The sequence below is a fragment of the Vipera ursinii genome (genome assembly GCF_947247035.1).
Source record: "Vipera ursinii genome assembly, chromosome: Z".
NCBI lineage: Eukaryota > Metazoa > Chordata > Lepidosauria > Squamata > Viperidae > Vipera > Vipera ursinii.
Window position 1 is genome coordinate 99,131,383 of NC_139517.1, and position 22,335 is coordinate 99,153,717.

Genomic DNA, 22,335 nt, shown 5'->3' on the forward strand with positions numbered 1-22,335 from the left:
TTGAGGTTGGTTTCATTTCTGCGATTCACTAATGAATTTATATTAGGTTAGATCTTGAAAGGTCTTGAAAATGAGCAATCATGATAAACAGGCTAATAGAGAAGGGTTTGCTTAATTAGGGAAAAAAGAGCAATTAGCTTGTCAGTGTTTAAGCTCACAGAAGCTACACAAGAGAAGCCTATCAAAGTAGTTATTGACCTTTTAAACCCTCCAACTCTTCTGTCATTGATGTTTAATGGGAGAGTCACTTAGTCTGTCAAGCTAATAACTAAGGTAATGAAGTAGCCTAGGACTTTGCTTAACTACTTTGTTATCTATAGACTAATTTTAGAAATTTAAAAATAGATGATCTAAAAATAATTTTTTTAAATTGGCAAGTTTATTTTTCACTGACAATTGAGGAGCTGTTTCTAACTCCCAAATACATTTGAGGGTTTTTTTTCTCATAGGAGAAAGCTAAAAATATGCTAATTAAAGAACTTTGTAGAGTGCTTTTATAAAATAGTAAGATGTCAGAAATCAGTGCTAATAGAATTTGTCTTTTTATCTTTTTTTTTCTTGCCCATGCTGGAAGAATTAGCTAAAACAGAAATCTCAGAATGTAATTTTGAAAGATTGCTGTGAGTCAGAATATTCTTTCACTTGAAACCCTCTAGAATGGATTACATGGATTATAGCTCACAGCATCCCCATTTGGCAATAGCCAACCGCTAACAAGAACGTACTTAAGTGCAACATCACAATGCAAGTACAAAAGTACAAAGTTTGTACCACAATGTCACAATATACATTACTTCATAAATCCTCACCCCATGCCCCACTCCCATGGTAGATCATACTGACCTAAATGGACTGTCGCCACATAACACACCAAGAACAGTTTAATGCCAATTTTTAAGGATCATCTCTGAACTGACTGACCTCATAGTCCTGGGAATTGAGTCAATTTATTTCTGATTCTCATCATATATTCTGCAAAATCGCAACTGGCTGATATTTTCATTTGAATTGCTGCAGTTCTCCAGATCTTGGAAGAAGCCCATTTTCTTACTGGCAACAATTCTTTTCTCACCTTACCTCCTAGCTCTGGGCCTTAAGCCAGCCATTACTTCCACTCTCCCTCTTCCCCCATAGAATTGTAGCATCTGTTTCTGGACTTTGTCTCTTGTTCAATAGAAGTTTCATCATTCTCCCCCAATCTAAATACGGTAAAAACAGGCAACAACTATTGGGGAAAATGCCTGATTGCAAAATTACCAAGCTGTTTCCATTTCATCTATGTAAGTCAAAAGTTGTTGTTATTGATTTTAGACTACATAGAAATAGTGCTTTGGCATCCAACAAGCCAGTTGATTATTATTATTATTATTTTGAAAAACAACTATCACCATTCAGCCATTTATTTTTTTATTATTGGTAAACTACCAACAAATCTACACAAATACATGTGATGAAAAATATGATGAGAAAATTAGCAGTTTCTTTCTGTTCTTTAAAGTTTATAGTGAGCTGCTCAGAATTGCTTATAGGTGGTTACATAAATCTTTTAAATAAATAAATACATTTCTTTCTTTCTTTTTTTCAATGCATCAGGGTAAGAGCTCTTTTCTTACCCCACATCTAGTGGTAGCCTAAGGGTAAGGGACCTGTATGGGATAATGCTTTGCAGGATTTTTTTTTCTTGGCTATCTGCAGAGGAATAGAGTGAGCGCCATCTGGCTCATGGTGTTGTCTACATTTCAAGGTCATCAGAAAAGAAGACAATTGCCAATTGCTGGAGACATGGGATGGAGTGAAAGATGGTAGTATGGAACTACCCTTAGCTAAAATATCATTGTTTAATTGGAGTATAACTGCATTGTTTAAAAAAAAATGATAGTTCAGTTAATTACATGCTTGTAAATTATTGAGTTGCACCAGTGTGTTCAATCTGAAGCCGAGATACTAAATTATAGGTGGCATGTCATTCTCTGTGCTGAGACAGAAAAGACTTACACAGGGATTGATTGGAGATAAAAATAGGTTGCTTAAAGTTAGGCACCCCTTCATGGATTACTGCCTTGTCGTGGTGAAGGTGCTTGTGTAATTCAATGAAGCTATGAGCTATGCCGTGCAGGGCCACCCAAGACGGACAGGTCGTAGCAGAGAGTTCTGACAAAATGTGATCCACGGGAGAAGGAAATGGCAACCCACTCCAGTATCTTTGCCATGAAAACCCTATGGACAGTACCAAAAGGCAAAACGATATGACGCTGGAAGATGAGCCCCTCAGGTCAGAAGGCGTCCAATATGCTACTAGGGAAGAGCAGAGGGCTAGTACTAGTAGCGCCAGAAAGAATGAAGCGACTGGGCCAAAGCCGAAAGGATGCTCAGCTGTGGATGTGTCTGGTGGTGAAAGGAAAGTCCGATGCTGTAAAGATTTTTTCTCCATAGGAACCTGGAATGTAAGATCCATGAATCAAGGAAAGCTGGACGTGATCACACAAGAGAAGACAAGACTAAACATCAACATCTTAGGTATCAGCGAACTAAAATAGACAGGAATGGGTGAATTTAATTCAGATGACCATCAGGTATACTACTGCGGGCAAGAATCCCTCAGAAGAAATGAAGTAGCCTTCATAGTCAATAAAAGAGTAGGAAAAGCAATACTGGGATACGATCCCCAAAATGACAGAATGATCTCAGTTCGAATCCAAGGCAAACCATTCAATATCACAGTAGTCCAAGTCTATGCCCCAACCACCAGTGCTGAAGAGGATGAAATTGACCGGTTCTATGAAGCCCTACAGCACCTTATAGAATTAACACCAAAAAATGATTTCCTTATCATCATGGGAGATTGGAATGCTAAAGTAGGAAGCCAAAAGATAAGTGAAATAACAGGCAAGTTTGGCCTTGGCGTACAAAATGAAGCAGGGCACAGGCTGATAGAATTTTGTCAAGAGAATATGATGGTCATAGCAAACACTCTTTTCCAACAACCCAAGAGACGGCTCTACACATGGACATCACCAGACGGTCAACACAGAAATCAGATTAACTATGTACTCTGCAGCCAAAGATGGAGAAGCTCTATACAGTCAGTAAAAACAAGACCAGGAGCTGATTGTGGCTCAGACCATGAGCTTCTCATTGCAAAGTTTAGGGTTAAACTGAAGAAAGTAGGGAAAAGCACTAGGCTGTATACTGTCGCCCTGCCTATTTAACTTATATGCAGGGCACATCATGAGAAAGGCAGGGCTAGATGAATCAAAAGTTGGAATTAAGATTGCCGGAAGAAATATCAACAACCTAAGATATGCAGATGATACCACTCTAATGGCAGACAGTGAAGAAGAACTAAAGAGCCTCTTGTTTCGGGTGAAGAAGGAGAGTGCAAAAGTTGGGTTGAAACTAAACATTAAGAAAACTAAGATCATGGCATCCAGCCCTCTCAATTCCTGGCAAATACATGGGGAAGAAATGGAGGAAGTGACAGATTTTATTTTCCTGGGCTCCAAGATCACTGCAGATGGGGACTGTAGCCAAGAAATTAAAAGACGCTTGCTCCTGGGGAGGAAAGCCATTGCACATCTAGACAGCACACTAAAAAGCAGAGACATCACCCTGTCAACAAAAGTGCATATAGTCAAGGCTATGGTCTTCCCAGTTGCAATGTATGGCAGTGAAAGTTGGACCATAAAAAAGGCTGAGCGCCAAAGAATTTAGGCCTTTGAGCTACGGTGCTGGAGAAGACTCCTGCGAGTCCCTTGGACTGCAAGGTGATCAAACCGGTCAGTCCTAGAGGAGATCAATCCTGACTGCTCTTTAGAAGGCCAGATCCTGAAGTTGAAACTCAAATACTTTGGCCACCTAATAAGAAGAAAGGACTCACTGGAGAAGCGCCTAATGCTGGGAAAGATTGAGGGCAAGAGAAGAAGGGGACGACAGAGAATGAGGTGGCTGGCTGGAGTCACTGAAGCAGTAGGTGTGAGCTTAAATGGACTCCAGAAGATGGTAGAGGACAGGAAGGCCTGGAGGAACATTGTCCATAGGGTTGCGATGGGTCAGACAGGACTTCGCAGCTAACAACAACAACAACAAAGTTAGGCATCAGACTAGCACATTATCAGCATCAAAAAGATTAGTCAAAAGGCTATAGAAGAGAGTAGTGATGCTGAAAAGATGCTGTGCTGACCCAAAGGAGTGCTATGTCTTGCTAGGAGGTTTGGTTTGATGCAAGTACATTTTATTACTATCTTGTGAATTCTGATGGACTGAAAAATTGAGATTTTTCAGAAAAAATTAATAACTAAGCAATAGGCTTGTGCCAAAAATAGGGCAACTGAAAGCATTAGTCTTCTCACAGATCTTTATTTGTGCATATCTCATCACAATTCCAATTTAACGTAATAAATTGTTAAGGATATTGAACAAGAGGCTCAGGAGGCAAAACTGAAGATTCTGTGCAGCTCACAACATTCAAGGGGTGATTTGGTGCCATTCACTGGTTATGTTCATAGATTACATTAAGCTATAAGTCATAGTTTAGAGACTCCAGGGCTGAGTGCACATATCACCTTAAGCCAAAACCAAACAAACATCTTTTAAGTTGTGCTTAGATATATGACTGGCTTTATATATCGCTGAAACCAAGTCAAAGCTAAACAAACAATGTTACATCTTAGGAAGATATGTGAATCCTGCCATTACAGTATATCTAGTCTAGCAACCCTGTAGGGTTAATGGCATAATAAAATAGTATGCCGATGTGATTTCCTGAATGGAAAGTATGATAAAATATTAACTGCTAAACAAGAAAAAGAATTTTCTAGCTGGAATTATTTTTAAAAGTAAAAAAGACAGGATAAAAATCAAAAAAATTCCTAAGTATGATTGTATCTAGGTAAGCAGAAATCTCTTGTATTCAAATTCTATATAAATGAAGAGAACTCAAAAATATTCTAATATATTGTGTGTATCTTCTTTGAAAGTTTTTATGTAATGCTGTTAAAGAAACATGATCTTTTTAGGATGTTTTAGTTTTCAAAGCAACAGCCTATTTACAGCTTTTGGTCTATGGCCAATGAGGTATTTTATACAAGACCATCAACCCACAGTCTCTGATGTAGTCAGTGTCCTTTGATGAACACTGAAGGCTCTTCTCATTACTACTTCCAGTTTTTCAAGAAGCTAAATGTGGTGATCTATGTGGGAGGCCTTGGCTTGAGGCTGTCACATAGGAGGCCAGATGGAACACACACAGGCATTTGTGTAAAATTTAAGGTGTGTAGTGTCTGATTTTCAATATTGGTCACAGCTTTCTTTTAAAATGTCAGATGCTGGATCATCCATAAAGTACCCCTGTCAATTTCCTTAATGGGTTGTTTTGTAGCATTTGGGGCAGAAGAAAAGCTGCTAGGAAGACTAGGGTGCAAGCCAAAAGACTTAGTTTTGTTCTGAAAGCTAAGAATAGAACAAGCAAATTTCTTCTATACCCAATTACTTGCTTGGCATATGGCATTTTGCACTTATAGTGTAACAAAACTGGATTGATAAAGGATTTGTAAGGATCTTCTTCCCAAAATTTTTTTTTAACAAACTCATCCTTTTAAACTTTGTCTGCTTCCCATGCATTTCCCCCTTTCTAGGTTCCAAAATCACTTTAATAAACTTTCCTCTTTCTCCAAATGAATCTTCCTGGTTCATTAGATGAGACTATATGACTAGATACATACTATGCAGTCAAGTGTGTGTGTGTGCGCGCGCATGCATTTTCCTTTTCCAGGTATTACCACCTTAACATGATAAGCAGGTTTTCTAGTCCCAATAAGTTTTAAATGATGTTAAGCAAGAGTTCTTGGTAGGGTGATTCTTCCAGAAAATTTGAAAACAGAAGGGTGAACCTAAGATTAATCCACAACTGAGATGAGAGCAGGTAATAGTCTTTATAAATGAGGGCAGCTAATTCACTTAAGAGTAACTCCAAAATCAAAACCAGAAGCTTTCAGTGGCAAGCTATTTCTGTATTAATTCTCAACAAACTACCACAGTGTAAAAAAGATGTTGACCACAATGTAAAAAAAATGTTGAAATTCTAGAAAGAGTGCAGAGAAGAGCAACAAAGATGATTAGGGGACTGGAGGCTAAAACATATAGGGAACGGTTGCTGGAATTGGGTATGTGTAGTTTAATGAAGAGAAGGGTGAGGGGTGACATGATAGCAGTGTTCCAATATCTCAGGGGCTGCCACAAAGAAGAGGGAATCAAGCTATTCTCCAAAGCATCTGAAAGGCAGGACAAGAAGCAATGGATGGAAACTAATCTGTTATTCTGTTATACATAAACATGGCTGAAGCATTTACACAAATTTACATAATAGATGATATCACCTGACAACTCTAAAATAACTACTTTAATATTGAGAAACTTGAACTTTCATAACTAGATCTGTACATGATATAATCAGACCAAAGCTACAAAGACATCTGGTTACTGATAGTGCCTATACTGAAAGACAGTTTACAAAGACATATATTGGAACATGGAATTTGAGAAATATAAAGCAGGAAAAAATTGAAACTGTTAAACTGAAAATGAAGCATTCTAAATAGGATGTTTTAGGAATAATTGTTCCTGAGTACACAAAAATGGACCACTTTCAATTGACGTCAAAATGTATATTTGAAATGTTATTGTAATTCAATAAACAATAGAACTATACATATTAGAATGTACACATATGGGTACCTAATATCTATGAAAATGTGGAAGACAGTAAGAAATCTTATAGTAAATTGAAAGAGGTATGAATAATAACACTCAGAAATAATATATACTTTTAATAGTTAATTGTAATGCAAAACCTGGTGAACAGGGAAATTTCTGGAAAATTTATATACAATAAAAAAACAGAAAATAAGTAGAATAATATAATTTTGCAAAGGAGAATGCTTTGTTCATTGCTAAAACTTGCTTAAAGCAACACAAAGACAAAATCTGTATCTGAATATTAAAATCAGATTGACTATGTAATAGAAAACTGAAGATAGAGAAATGCTAGTCAATTACTAGGATATTTCTACATACGATTGTGAAATCAGTAATGACTTAAGAATATCAGCTATATACTCTGAGCTTAGAAAATTCAGAATTTCAGGCCTGGAGGGCATAATAGTAGAATATAATATTAATGTAAGAAACACATTCAGCACATTCTAACTTATGTAAAAGAGAACCTAAAAAACATGGGATGAGATAAGAAACATTCTGAAAGTTGAAGCAGGAATAAAGTTCTGTACTATCATTAAAAGATGAAGGATGAAAACCTTGACATTAAAAGATGGAGGATGAAAACCTTGAGGAATGTATAATGACTGAATGTATAATGACTGAATGTAGACTTTCAACATCCAGTAAGAATGTATATCAAGGCTGGTGTTAGAGCCGTGAGGGTTTTCAATCTTTATGCTGTAGGGAGGAGATCTAGGTTGGGTCAGGATTTCATGGTAATAACAGATTTGTCACTAGTGTCCAAACAAGATAGTAAGCACCGGTACAAAGCATATCACCGTTTAGTTTTGTCTTTGTGTCTATATGCTTTAGCATAAGCTGGCAGAAGAAAACATCCACTTTGGTCTCCTTAAAGAAGAGGCCTCTTCATGGCTATAGAAATTGTAATTTACTTTGCCTATTGTGTTACAAGATTGAACACTGTTGCATGGTGAAAGGAAATATAACTTTCTGCATAAACCATCTGCTTTTAATCATTTTAATAATGTATCTTTTTCTCCTTTAGAGAACTGTAAAGTATGTTAGACCAGATTATTTTTTCTCCAAGGTTTTTGTGAGCTTGATGAGATGACCTCACAGAATCATTTCAAATCTATACTCTAATTCTTGACTTCAGCTTAGCAGTGCTATCATATTGGATCTTATGAGTTAAACATTGGGTTAATACTCTTAATGTACTTGTTTAATTTGGGTTACCAGATTAGGTATAGGTAAAGGTAAAGGTTTCCCCGCACAGGCGTGCTAGTCTTTTCCGACTCTAGGGGCCGGTGCTCATCTCCGTTTCAAAGCCGAAGAGACAGCGCTTGTCCGAGGACGTCTCTGTGGTCATGTGGCCGGCATGACTGGACGCCAAAGGCGCAGGGAACGCTGTTACCTTCCCACCGTAGTGGTCCCTATTTTTCTACTTGCATTTTTATGTGCTTTCGAACTGCTACGTTGGCAGAAGCTGGGACGAGTAACAGGTGCTCACTCTGTTACGCAGCACTCGGGATTCAACCTGCCAAACTGCCGATCTTCTGATCGACAAGCTCAGCGTCCTAACCCACTGAGCCACCGCATCCCTAGATTAGGTATACCAACTGCTATAATTTATAAAATTTATTTTTTGTGTGAATGTGTTGTGTAAATTAAATCGTTAAACATTGGGTTAATACTCTTAATGTACTTGTTTAATTTGGGTTACCAGATTAGGTATACCAACTGCTATAATTTATAAAATTTATGTTTTGTGTGAATGTGTTGTGTGAATTAAATCGTTAGGGTTTATAGTTTATAATATTTATTTTAAAAAAATCTGCTAGCAGTATTCAGCTGATGTGTTAGGGGCAAGGGAGATTAGAATGTCCCCCAAAAACTAGTAATGGGGAAAACTGTTCGACTTTCTTGCCTCTTTACCTTCAGCTGGGACCCCTAGGATCTCTCTTTATTAGGAGTTAGGTTAGGTTGATGGATAGTGACTTGCCATGGTTGAATATGGATGAACCTAGATCTCCCGGATCTGGTTCAAAACTTAAAACATTTTCACAAAGCTTAAATATGATACCAATGTTTAAATAGCAGGAAATTAATATTTGTAAAGTTTAAGAGTAACTCCCATACCTTACAAATACTAATTTCTTGCTATTTAACTATGATATAATTGTACCTTACTTTTATCTATAGACCAGGGGTGTCAAACTCAATTTCATTGAGGGCCGCATCAGCATTGTGGTTGCCCTCAGGGGGCCAGGTGGGTGTGGCCTGGGTGGGCGTGGCCTACTGGGTGGGCGTGGCTAGAATGAGTATGGCCTACTGAGTGGGCATGACCAGCTCTACATCGTTCGCATCAAGGGTGCCCATAGGGGCCTAGGCAGGAGTGGGACAGATCTGAGGGTCTCTGGCAGAAGGAGGGTCTCTGGGCCAGGGCCAAGGCAGTGGGGGCTGTACCCTCACTATTTCCAGGATGGCTTCGCGGGCCACATGAAACCACTTCGCGGGCTGGATCCGGCCCCCGGGCCTTGTGTTTGACATGTCTGCTATAGACTATACTTAAGCTATCTTTGGAGCTGTTCATGCCTGGCATATCTATTTGACACTTCATTTAAATCAAGCTTATTATTTAACAAGAAAAAGCATTCTGCTCTTTCTTTACAAATATCAAAAAGATATCTGTCTCCAATCATTTTGCTGAAAAGAAGTTATTTTATTTAATGGAATATTAATGCTTTGAATCTTGTTTTCCTTGTTTCTGGTTTAAAGCCTTAATATACTTGTAGAGGTGTTTTGTTTTTTTTAAAACCAACTCTACGAGTATATTAAAGCTTTTAACCAGAAACATGGATTAAGTTTGACTAAGTCCCATGGAATTAAGTTCTGAAAAGATATCCATAAATTATTATTATTTATTGTTTTATTATAGATAATAAAATACAAAACAGTAAAACAAAATGAAACAAAAGCATATATTCAACCCCAACCACAAAAAAGAAAAAGTGTACAAAAAAGAAAAGAAAAGAAAAAAACAATAAATACATTACATTGTTTAATCTAGGTTTATTGTTTTATTTATTTTATTTATATGCCACTCACAGTCAAATGACTCTGGGTATATGTGCAAGAAAAGATAATATGTACAAGAAGATGAGACACTGACTGGACTAAATTCAGACAACATGCAAGTCCTAAAATAGGGTTTTGAAATTGGATTACAGTTTAGTACATTCTTGAACCAGACATAAAGAATGAGAAAGTTGAGAAAACTATCACTTGTTCTAGCATCCTGTCACAAACAAGATTCTGCTTTTGTTTTTCTCTAGCCGTTTGTAATTCCTAGCAAAGACTGAAAATTTCACTTTAATGTGTGCTGTAAATAAGCCCCTAATGTAAAAATTGGCTTATAACATGTAGAACTAACAAAATTCAGTCAAGATGAATATCAGAACTGAAAGAATTAAGTATGGCCAGTACAAAAACACACATTGATTGAATTTATATTAATCACAGTTTGTTGTACCTATCATATTATTAGCTAGGTTTATATATTGTTACAAATCACTGCTGGATTAAAACAACCTATATCTAGTGGTGGGATTCAGCCAGTTCGTACCAGTTCTGCAGAACCGGTAGCTAATTTTTTGTTGCCCAGGCCCAGAGTGGACTTCCGGAAGTAGCATCCACACAGAGAAATGGTAGTTCACATATTTGAATCCCCACAACTACCTATAGAAAAATTACTGTGGCTTAATGTGATCTGTGAATCTGTTAATAACTGAGAAAAAAAAATCTGGATACTAAACAGATTATGCAATAGTTGATTTTCACCAATATTTTGTAATGAAACCAGTAACCTTCTGACTTTTCTTCAACATGTTAAATGAGATTGCTTATTCAGTAATAAATACAAGTTAAGAGCTCTTTGCTTATTCAGATTCAAAATACATGCCCATATCATCTTAAATCTTTAAAACAGTTGCACCAATGTCCTAAGGTTTTTAAAAAGTGTATGCTGTCAGTAATATTGAACTTCACACTTCAGTTGTGTTCCCATACAAATATTTGTTTAGAAACACCACCTGGAGCAATAAAAATTTGAAAGGCCACTCAGTGACTTGGTGAATCATTCTGCAAATAGTACCTCAGTATTATTTTAAACATTAGCAGTATAAGCCAGCTACTGAGACTTGAAATATGTAAGAATGACAAGAAGTTATGTTTGTATTTAAGGAAAAGACAAATAAAAGCTCATGAAAAGTATACATTATATGGCAGGAGAGGAATGAGATTTTCAATATTCTATATTTGTAGGCTAGTGGGGTAGGCAAATGACAACATATGTGACATAATATATGATGCAAATGAAGTGATTTATGTGCTTGTTTAAGACATAATTATCCACGTATATAATTGCATCATTTGTGTGATGTCATGATTCACGGGCTGTAATTTTGATATTACTAAGTTGTTATAGATACTAGTTATAGTTATAGATACTAGTCTTCATGCCATCTCACATTCTTGCACAATTTATCTTTTCTTGCATATGGGAGGCATATAAATAAAATAAGTACTGTATAGTGTCTTATCTATACTCATCCTTATCTTCTTAATTTCTTCAAATACAAGTTTCTCTCTCTCTCTCTCTCTCTCTCACACACACACACACACACACACACACACACACACACACACACACAAACACACTTACATTTTCTCTATCCCTTTAATGTGAAAGTCTCTCTCCCTCTCTTTTTTTTTACAACTCCAAATGCTATACTGAGTAAGTATGAGAGTCAAAATAGCCTCCTTATTTTCCATTAAACCATAGTGGAAACATGAAGAATTGGTTAATAAACCATAAACCATAATTTATAACCCAAATAGTCACATATGGTCCTAAATCTTAAAAAAAAATCAAAATGCTCTTTGGTTTAGTTTGATTTGTGCACATAATTGCTAATTGTGTCATCAAAAAAGCAATACATTTGTATTGTATGTATGGTACAGAATATAATTTAATTCTATAGAATGAAAAACTCTTGTTTAAATTGCATGAAAATTTAAGATGTTTTATGTGTAAGTGACTTTTACTGAAGTAGTTTTTTTATTGCTCAAGGGGAAATAGTGTAATTCATTTTTATTTTAGTAAAATCTGCAAAATAAGGTCAAATAATGCAATTAACAGAAGTGGAGATCATTAGTTTATCATAATCTTGATTATTAGTTTAGTGACTAATAAGACAACTCTGCCATATTATTTTTCATTTTAATAGAAAAAGGTATTTTAGGGTATGACACATTAACTTTATCTTCACTTTGGAATCTACTTGCAACTTTAACTATCCAGAGATCAAAGAACTTCTTCTTCTCTATGTTACCACTATGAATGACAGCCTGCCTGTGAGTAATTCTGAAGATCAACCCCTAGAATAAAAATAATAATACCTCTTCCTTAGTTAGATCGGTAAAATCAAAGCACTCTAATATCATTCTTCAAGAAGAGGTCATTTTTAAGCTTACTGAAATGATAGGGGTCTGTTTAATTTTTTTTAAAAAAATAATGATTTCTTGATTAGCCAATTCGCTGTTACAGCCTTTATTGAGCTATTGAAAATAATTTTAATAATTTGGCTGAAACCAAAGAGCTACTTAACTACCCTGATGAACTGTCATGTTCTCCCTAGAGGTTTCTTTCCCTCTTTCCCCAACCATATTGAACATTTTGTGGAAGATGCTAGGTCATAATGTGACTTTCCAAGATTTTTTTACAAGTAAAAGGTTCCATGCATTTCCACTTGAAAGGACCAAGCAGAATTCTCCTGGAAGCACTAGGAAGTGGTTACCAATCAGTGTGGAACAAGGGTAGGAAAATTGGTGCTTTTCAGATGTTTTGGACTTCAACTCACATAATGGTCCACGCTTCCTAGAGCAGACTGGGTTTGAAATCCAATAAATCTAAAATGCACCAAAGTGCCCATTCCTGGAATAGATACAAGGCCATTGAACTGACTAAATTAGGCAAATTTCGAGGTTCCCATCAATTACCTCTATATACAGCTTCCCCAATAGGAAGCCCCAAAGGATTCAGATGGAATAAATCTTGGAAAAACTTTATTTATTTATTTATTTATTTATTTATTTATTAATTATTGGGACTTATATGCCACCCTATCTCCCGAAGGACTCAGGGCGGCTAACAACAATAAAACACAATAATACAAATGTTAAAAAAATATTAAACTAACAAGCCCCAGTGGTAAAATATTAAAAACATTTTTTTAAACCCCTATCGTCAGTCCAGGTCAGCCTGATGGAAAAGAAATGTTTTGAGTTCACGACGAAAGGACCGGAGATCCGGGGCCATCCGGAGCTCAAGGGGAAGCTGATTCCACAGGGCAGGCACTCCCACAGAGAAGGCCCTCCCCCTGGGGGTCGCCAGCCGACATTGTCTAGCCGACGGCACCCTGAGGAGGGCCTCCCTGTGTGAGCGCACCGGGCAATGGGAAGTCATTCCTGGCAGCAGACAGTCCTGCAAATATCCCGGGCCTAAGCCATGTAGGGCTTTATAGGTAAGAACCAGAACCTTAAATCTCACCTGGAGGGCAACCGGTAACCAATGCAGCTCATGCAGGAGGGGTGTAATATGGGAGTATCGGAATACTCCCATCACAACCCGCGCGGCCACATTCTGCACCAGCTGGAGCCTCCGGGTGGTCTTCAAGGGCAGCCCCATGTAGAGAGCATTGCAGTAATCTATACAGGAGGTAACGAGCGCATGGTGACTGTACGTAGAGCATCTCGGTCCAGATAGGGGCGCAACTGGTGCACCAGGCGAACCTGGGCAAAAGCCCCCCTGGCCACAACTCCTATATGATCTTCAAAACTGAGTCATGTATCCAGGAGGACGCCTAAGTTGCACGCCCTATCAACAGGAGGTAACACCTCTCCTCCCATAACCAAAGATGGAATCTCTTGGACTAAATGAGATGCCAGTACGTAGAGCCACTCAGTCTTGGCCGGGTTGAGCTGGAGCCTGTTCTTCCCCATCCAGATTCGTACCGCTTCCAGGCAGCAGGACATCATGTCGAGGGCATCACTGGGTTGGTTCGGGGTGGAGATGAAAAGCTGGGTATCATCAGCATATTGATGACACCTCACCCTGAAACCACAGATGATCTCACCCAGTGGCTTCATATAAATGTTGAACAGGAGAGGCGAGAGTACCGACCCCTGGGGCACCCCACAACTAAGGGGCCTCGGGGTTGACCTCTGCCCTCCTGCCAACACTGTCTGCAAACGGCCCGAGAGGTAGGAGGAGAACCATCATAAAATGGTGCCTCCCACTCCCAACCCCTCAAGATGTCGCAGCAAGATACCATGGTCGATGGTATCAAAAGCCGCTGAGAGATCTAATAGGACCAGGACAGAGGAATAACCCCTATATCGGGCCCGCCAGAGATCATCCACCAGCGCGACCAATGCCATCTCCGTGCTGTACCCAGGCCTGAAACCCGATTGGTATGGATCCAGATACTCAGTTTCCTCCAGGACCAAAGGGAGCTGCCATGCCACCATGCTCTCAACAACCTTCACAAGAAAGTGAAGGTTGGAGACAGGATGAAAGCTATTTAAAATAGCTGGATCCAAGGCAGGTTTCTTGAGGAGGGGCCTCACCACCGCCTCCTTCAAGGTGGCAGGGAAGCACCCCTCACTTAAGGAAGCATTAATAACTGCCAGAAGCCAGCCTCGTGTAACCTCCCGAGCCGCATAAACCAGGCAGGAGGGACACGGGTCCAAAAGACACGTGGCAGCACTTAATCTCCCCATGATCCTGTCCACTTCATCCAGAGTCACAGGATCAAACTCCTCCCAAATATTATCGGCCAAACCTGTCACTTCCCCCTTGTCAGATACTGCCCAGTCGGAGTCCAGACCAGCCCGAATCTGAGCGATTTTATCCAGCAGATGCTGACTAAACTCCTCAGCCCATCCCCGCAAGGGGTCCTCCCCTGTCCCCTGATTTAAAAGGAAATGGGTCACCCTAAACAGGGCGGCTGGGTAGTTATCTGCGGACGCAACGAGGGTGGCGAAGTGAGGACGCTTCTCTACCTCCATTGCCACAAGGTAAGATCTAGTAAAAGATCTTAACTGTGTTCAGTCAGATTCGGACCGACTGGACCTCCAAATGCTCTCTAGGCCCCTCCTCCGGTGCTTCATCTCCCGCAGGTCCACGGAGAACCAAGGGGCCAACCGGGACCTGCGCCAGGTCAGAGGCTGCAAAGGCACAACGCAGTCCAGAGCTTCCGAAGCAGCCCATTGCCAGGTGTCTCCCGGGCTGTGGGAAAGGGAGGCAGGAATCACTCCAAGTGCTGTCTGGAACCTATCTGGGTCCATCAGGTGCCTGGGGCAGAACCACCTGGTCAGCTCCACCACCCAGCAGCGGGAGGTGGCATAATGGAGGCCCAGCTGCAGGAGATAATGGTCTGTCCATGTGTTGTGATTCAGGGTCAGCCTGTGGGTTCGGCAGTTGGGTCGGACAACTCAGAGGAGGAGGAGGAGGGGGGTGTTGAAGAGCTTGCTGAGGGGGTTGGACAGCTTGATGAGAGCCCTCAGCCAGGCCCCTCTCATCTGGTCACGACGCAGACCCAGCTGTGTGAGCCTGACAGCGTGGATGAAGATGACCCACAGCTGGCCCTGTTCAAGGACGCCCGATGCAGGAGGCAGTCAATCAGGAGTAAACAGAGGAAGGCAATGGGGCTCCTCGGAAGGAGGCAGAGAGAAGCCACGCCCTGAACTGTATTTAAGGGGGAATGCGTGGGAGGGCTGGTTTGCTGAAGGCAACCGCTTGGTTTCTTGGTTCGTGTCTTGTTCTATTTGTTTTTGTAGCAATAAATTTGGCAGGCGTAATTCCAGCCTCTTGCCTTCTTGTACAAGGGGTTGTCCCTGCCTTTTCTGCAGGGCCGGTAGCAGGCTGGTACAGAACACCATGAAAGGGGTTGAGAGATTGGAGAAACCCCACCCAGACCATTAAGCCACTGCCCAGAGATAAAAATAAGGTCCGGCGTGTTTCCCCCCTCATGAGTCAGACCCTGAATAATCTGGGTCAGGTCCATGGCCATCATGGAAGCCATGAACTCTCGGGCCACCCCTGATGCACCCCCCAGGGAAGGCAGGTTAAAATCCCCCAGAACCATAAGTCTGGGAAACTCAATCGCCAATCCTGAGAGAGCGTCGAGCAGCCCGGGCAGGGCCATTGCCACGCAGCTGGGAGAAAGGTATGCAAGCAACAGGCCCAACTGACCCCCAGGGCCCCACCTCAGGAGGAGGGACTCACATCCGCCTATCTGAGGGGCAGTGGCCTCCCGCGGACAAAGGGTCTCCTTAATAACAACTACCACCCCACCGCCCCTACCCTGAGCCCGAGGCTGGTGAAGCACACGGAAACCTGGTGGGCATAACTCAATCAAAGGGACTCCTCCCTCTGGGCCCAACCAAGTTTCCGTAATGCATGCCAGGTCTGTGCCTTCCTCCTCGATCAGATCCTGGATGAGGGGAGCTTTATTCACCACAGACCTGGCATTCAAATAGACCAGCCTGAGCTGGAATCCCTCAATTTATCTAGATTAGGCATTGCTTTATGGAAAGCCCCAAATTTTCTTCTTCAGGCTACTGTGTTTTGCTCTCAGTTGCATAGTTCACATTTTGAAATTATTTATATTTAATATTTTATATTTACATATAAAACTCACATTTCATATAATGTGAAATCACAACTTCCAGTTTTTTTAGCTGATATTGGCCTTCAGATATACCAAGTTCTTCCCAAGAATCTGCAATGCTATAATGTATGGAGATAATATATATGCATATAGTACGGCCTTTTGTAATTGACATATGAAAACTTTATCAATTTGCAGATTTCTAAGTGCTGTTTTTATTGGTATGGCACCCAGTGTGCCTATAACCACGGGGACCACCACAGCCAGTTTATGCCATAATCTTTCAATTTTGATTTTCAGATCTTGATACTTTGTGTTGTTCTCCAACACTTTGTCCAACTCTATACTAGTATCTCCTATTACTGCCACATAAATTATCCACACTTCCTCCTTTGTACCATAGTTTAATCTGGTGTATTATGAGCCAAGAGTTTTTTGGTTTATATTTGGAAATCCTGTAATATTTTAGCCTACTTATTTTTGACTTTTCAATTCTATTGTCAATTTTTCACTACTGACACATGATAACATTTTGGTGCCTGGGTTATATTGTTGTTTGTAATTTATTGTGCAATCTTCTTGCATGAGTTAGAATATGATCTACTATTTCTTCTGCCTCTTTGCACAATTTGTATCTTGGATCATTTGACAATTTTTCAGTTGTAGCTTTTATTGCATTAGTTCAAATAGCTTCTTCTTTAGCAGCCATAATAAAGCCTTCATTTAAAAAAAAAATTTCTAATTGTAAACCATTGTCAGTTGTACCTGCATTTACTTTCCCTCAATCGTTTGCAGAAATTGACCATGCAATGCCTTTTCTTGCCAGTATTTCATTCTTGTTTTTAATTACATTGTTTCAGTAGTCATGTTTTATTTCCTGCACATTCGTTAAGTTTTGACTTTTAACTTGCTGTCTCTTCTGTAATCTGCCAATGCACACTATTCTTCTTTGACAATTTGTTTGAATTGAAGTAAACCTCTGTCCCCATTTCTGAAGGGCAGGTATAATGTATCAATATCACCACAGAAGTGTAATACATGTAAAGTAAAACTACAAGTCATTAATTTTCTGGTTTTTCAGTCCAAATTGTCCAGCGAAGCTTGTTTCCAGTTAATAATCCCATATCACATGTATGACCCAGATATTGATAGCTTTGATGGCATTTTTACCACTCAATATTGTATTTAGCAATTTTATCACTCTTTAGATGTATTCTTTATTAATCACATTTTTAACTTGTTCAGGCTTGATGTTATCTAACTTAAAATGCCCAGATACTGCATTCAGAAGGCTATTGATGCTTTGGCCATTCAGCATTTCAATTCCATTACTGTTCAGGATTTTACTGAACAGTAAAATTGCTGCTATAGCACATTTCTTAGGCCAAATTCCATTGCTATAATCTGTGCTAAAAATTCTCACAATAGTTCTCCTCTAGGACTAGATTTTGGCTTCTGATTTTCCAGATTTTCCAAATTCTGAGTTTTCATTAGCATTTTTTGCTGTTTTATAGCCAAGATTTATTTTCTTCAAAATTACAAAGCATAGAATCATAGCAATGACAAATAAAAAGGGTGATGAGTCACCATCGAAGATGCCTCTCCTAATATTGACAAGCTTCATTGTTTTTATATAAAAATAGAGGGGGAAAGGGGGGGCTGTCAAAGTATGGGTGTTGTTTCCCCCAACATTGGGCTTGAGTCACATCCAGTTTGGACTTTCTTATCATGCTCTGCTTTCTTTAGTGATAACCATCCACCAAAATCCCCAAGTAATTCTAGTCCTTGACAAAATAAGGTTGCTCAACTTTGCTTACAACCTTTGTTCCAAAATCAGCTTGTTATTGAGTCCTTTAATCCAGCTCTAGACTTCCACATTTGGGTTTCCAGGTTCCGCAACAGACTGTGCTATATAATAAAAATTATTTCTGAAATTCCCCTAAAAGGATTTGCTATATAATCTGAAAATGATGAGGTCAAACAATCAGAAGCCCAAAATCCCAAAGGGATACATGCAACAAGATGTAACATGTTCTGGATTCAAGCCTGGGAAGAGAACACTGCACTCCAAAGTAAAATATGTACAGGTAGTTCTCAAGTTATGAGTGTAATGGAGCCTGTCCATTCCACTCGTAACTTGAAAACTCGTAGAGTGGATCTCATTCGAGGTATGGTGTCACTCTCTTGCTCATTAAAACACACGTGGCCCATTAAGCAAACATGAAGTATCTCAGGGTGGGGAAGGCCATGGAGGTCCTAGTGCTGGAACAGGCACCCTTGGCCTTCCCAACCCACTAAGATACCGCACGCTTCCCCCCTCCCTTCCTGCTGCGCCAGACTCACCTGGAAAAGATCTGCCTCCTCTCTGTCGCAGTTCCTGCTGCTGTGTGGATTGGAGGCCAGGGAATGCTTCTGTGACACCCCCGCGGCCTGATCCGGGCTCCTGAGGCCTTTTCCAGGCCGCTGTCTGGATTTGAGGCCACAAACGCTTCCATGCATCCCATGCAGCTGGATCCAAGCTGCAGATGCCTTTTCCAGGCTGCTGCCACCTGGATTTGAAGCCGGGGAACACTTCTGCACCCCTCACGCAGCCCGATCCAGGCTCCGGAGGCCTTTTCCAGGCCTGATCGGGCTGCAGGGAGGCTGCGGAAGTGTTTGCCAGAGTGAATGTTGCAGAGCCACTGCGGTCGCTCGTAATGGCGAATGACTGCCGTAATGCAGCAATATTCATAACTTTGGGACTTTTTCGTAAGCACTAGGGGGCGCTCATCATGTAACTTTGAATGAGTGTTAAGTGAATGCTCATAACTCGGGGATTACCTGTACTTAACCCAGCACTGAGTTAGGCAGAATAAATGTGCAAATGAATAGAAAAGGACAGAAATGTATTATGTCATCACAGCCAGAAAAAAAACAAGAGTAATGAAGGCTTTAGGGCAGGGGTGTCAAACTCAATTTCATTGAGGGCCGCATCAGCATTGTGGTTGCCTTCAGGGGGCCGGGTGGGTTTGGCCAGGGTGGGCGTGGCCTACTGGGTGGGCATGGCTAGAGTGTGTGTGGCCTACTGGGTGGGCGTGGCCAGCTCTACATTGTTCGCATCAAGGGTGCCCATGGGGGCCTGGGCAGGAGTGAGACAGATCTGAGGGTCTCTGGCAGAAGGAGGGTCTCTGGGCCAGGGCCAAGGCAGTGGGGGCTGTTCCCTCACTGTTTCCAGGATGGCTTCGCGGGCCACATGAAACCACTTCGCGGGCCGGATCTGGCCCCCGGGCCTTGTGTTTGACATGTCTGCTTTAGGGAATATTGTGTATACTTTTGGCAACAAAATTTGGAACATTGAACTTCTATAAATTAGGCACATCAGAAATCAAATTCCTGCATAGTGCATATGGCATGTATAACTATGTATACATATATTTGTTTCCTTATATTTTCCACCAGTCCACATTGTTAATATCTCTGAACTGTGGAAGATTGAATGTGTTGACTTTTTCTGGCAATAACTTCAAGAAAATATTCATATTTTTGTTCTTTGGAACTTTTAATAAAAAAAACAGTATTCTAATCAACCTGAACATGTTAACTTTCACCAGGCCAAGAAAACCATTTTTTTTGTATTTCCCTGACAAGCTGAATCCTGTATCTAAACACGCATTCCAGAATGGCAATTTTGTTAGTCTGTTTTAGAAAAACAGTCTTCTAGCTCATAAATAAGATATCTTGGATGGTGGAACTAGCTACAATCCAAGAAAACTTATACCACATTCAGTTTGTAAATAATATTGTCTAAGCCTCTTTGTAGCTGGTCTTTACAAATATATTTCCATCACTTAACGTTGAGGCACTTCACACAGGGAAGAAATCTATCTGGTAATAGTGTGAAGCTACTTATTATTCCCTAATACAATAAATTCAAATAAGGGCTAAAAAGCTAAGGACTTGCTAAGGACTAACTCTCCAGTTAGCTTTAGAACATGCATTTACACCTAGGAGAATGACCTCTATGACATGGAATGGAATCGGGACTAGTCAGAAGTACTCTATATATGTATGGCACTATCAACCATAATAGAAAAAGCCCATTCTAAGTAAATACTACTTAATTTATAGGGGGGTTACAGAAATATTGTATGCAGACTAGTTCTGTGCTTAATTTTCAGCTGACCTTGATATAAAATTTTGCTCTACATTTATTAATTGAGATGCCTTTTGAAGTTTGCTTAAGTATGGAATTGAGAATTTTTAGTCATGTTCTACAATATTATTTTGTGAACTAAAGAAAAAGCTTACAGAAAAAGTATCATTTTATTTAATAATGATGCAGACATTATTTCTTTCTGTTTTATTTCTGGGGAAAAAATCTTCATCTTTCATTAAATCTCTGCTCAAATGCATCTTTTGGATGGAAAAAAAGCAACCATTTGAATGTTACAAGCACTCTTGCCTGTTTTATTGGCCCAGAACAAAAGACAACATCTTGTTTATTTTAGTTTTAAATGCAGTTTATTGACAGTGAGGATAAATCATAAAAGCTCTTCACTTGGGCTTTTCTTTTTTTTCTCCCAAGCCTTTCACTTTGAAGTGTAGTATAAGCAGCTTTTGAACTTTCAAATATTCTTACCAGGTGAAGCATGAATATCAGCAGTAGTATGGCATAATGGCCAGTGACTTCATGCTGAAATCAAGGGGTATGGGGTGGGCAAGGGTGAGAAACTTACAAGACTGGAACAAATTTATTTTTTTTAAAAAACTTTTTTTTTACTCAGTGAATTTCTAGAGTTTGTGATCATACAGGTAGGCTAAAAGGCCAAGCAGGCTCCATTTACCTTCAAAAATTAAAGTCATTTCAAAGAATGCACTAAGTTACAATGCCAGAACATTTTAAGACCTTTCATGTTCATTAAAATGTATTTGAAGGCTGATAAATCATCTCTAGATGTATAATGGTCATATTTTAAGCTTCATTTTTAAAAGCTTTCAGAAAAAGTAAACGGTGTACAAATTGTATAGTAATGGCTGTTTCTTTTCCTATTGCTTCTCTTTGATGAAATAAATTGTATCACTTATTATGGGTATTTGGGGAAGTTGTGAAACTGTTTTTTAGAATTGTATTCTGGTGGTTTGTGGTTTTTTCCTTATCTTGAACCTGTCATTGAATTTTTTCCTGTATTAAATTTATTTGCTTCCTGATTTTTTTTATCTCTTTGGGCGTAAAGACACCCCCTGTTGCTTAACATGTTTTTTTTATTGTATGTGTACATTCTTTTATGCATTTTTATTTTTGTAGTTGTGTCTGCTCTTTAGTTAATGGTGACCACTGCCTTTTTCATAGATAAGAGCCAGCTTCATTGTTGGGACAGTGTTGTTTGTTACTAACTAACATTGGTGCTACCTTCCCTATAGATAAAGGGTTCAGCTTGTTTGCTGGGATGATCTGTTCCATTGCTGATGGTCATCAATTTTTGTGCCGGCTACCTTTCCCATAGATAAAGAGTTAGCCTTTTTTGCTGAGGTAGCATGTTATTTCTCTATTGCTGCTGTCAGTTTTACTGACAAGGAGGACATGGACCTTTTCCATACAAGAGGACGGCCTGTGTTCAATAGAAGGGTTCAACTCTCTTCTATTGCCCCTGGATGGTTGGGTTCCTAGACTGTCTTAGAGGAAGAATAGAGATTTTGAAAAAAAAATGTAAAAGAAAAGAACAGAGGAAAAAGGAACAAATAAACAAAAATGAGAGCCTGCCTTCAACCATGATTGGACCACGTGTGGAACGACATATACCAGATAAAGTGATTGAATTGATAGATGAATGCATGGTAAGAGAACAAAAGTACAAATGTAACCACAAGCATGTTAGCCTGATTGAGC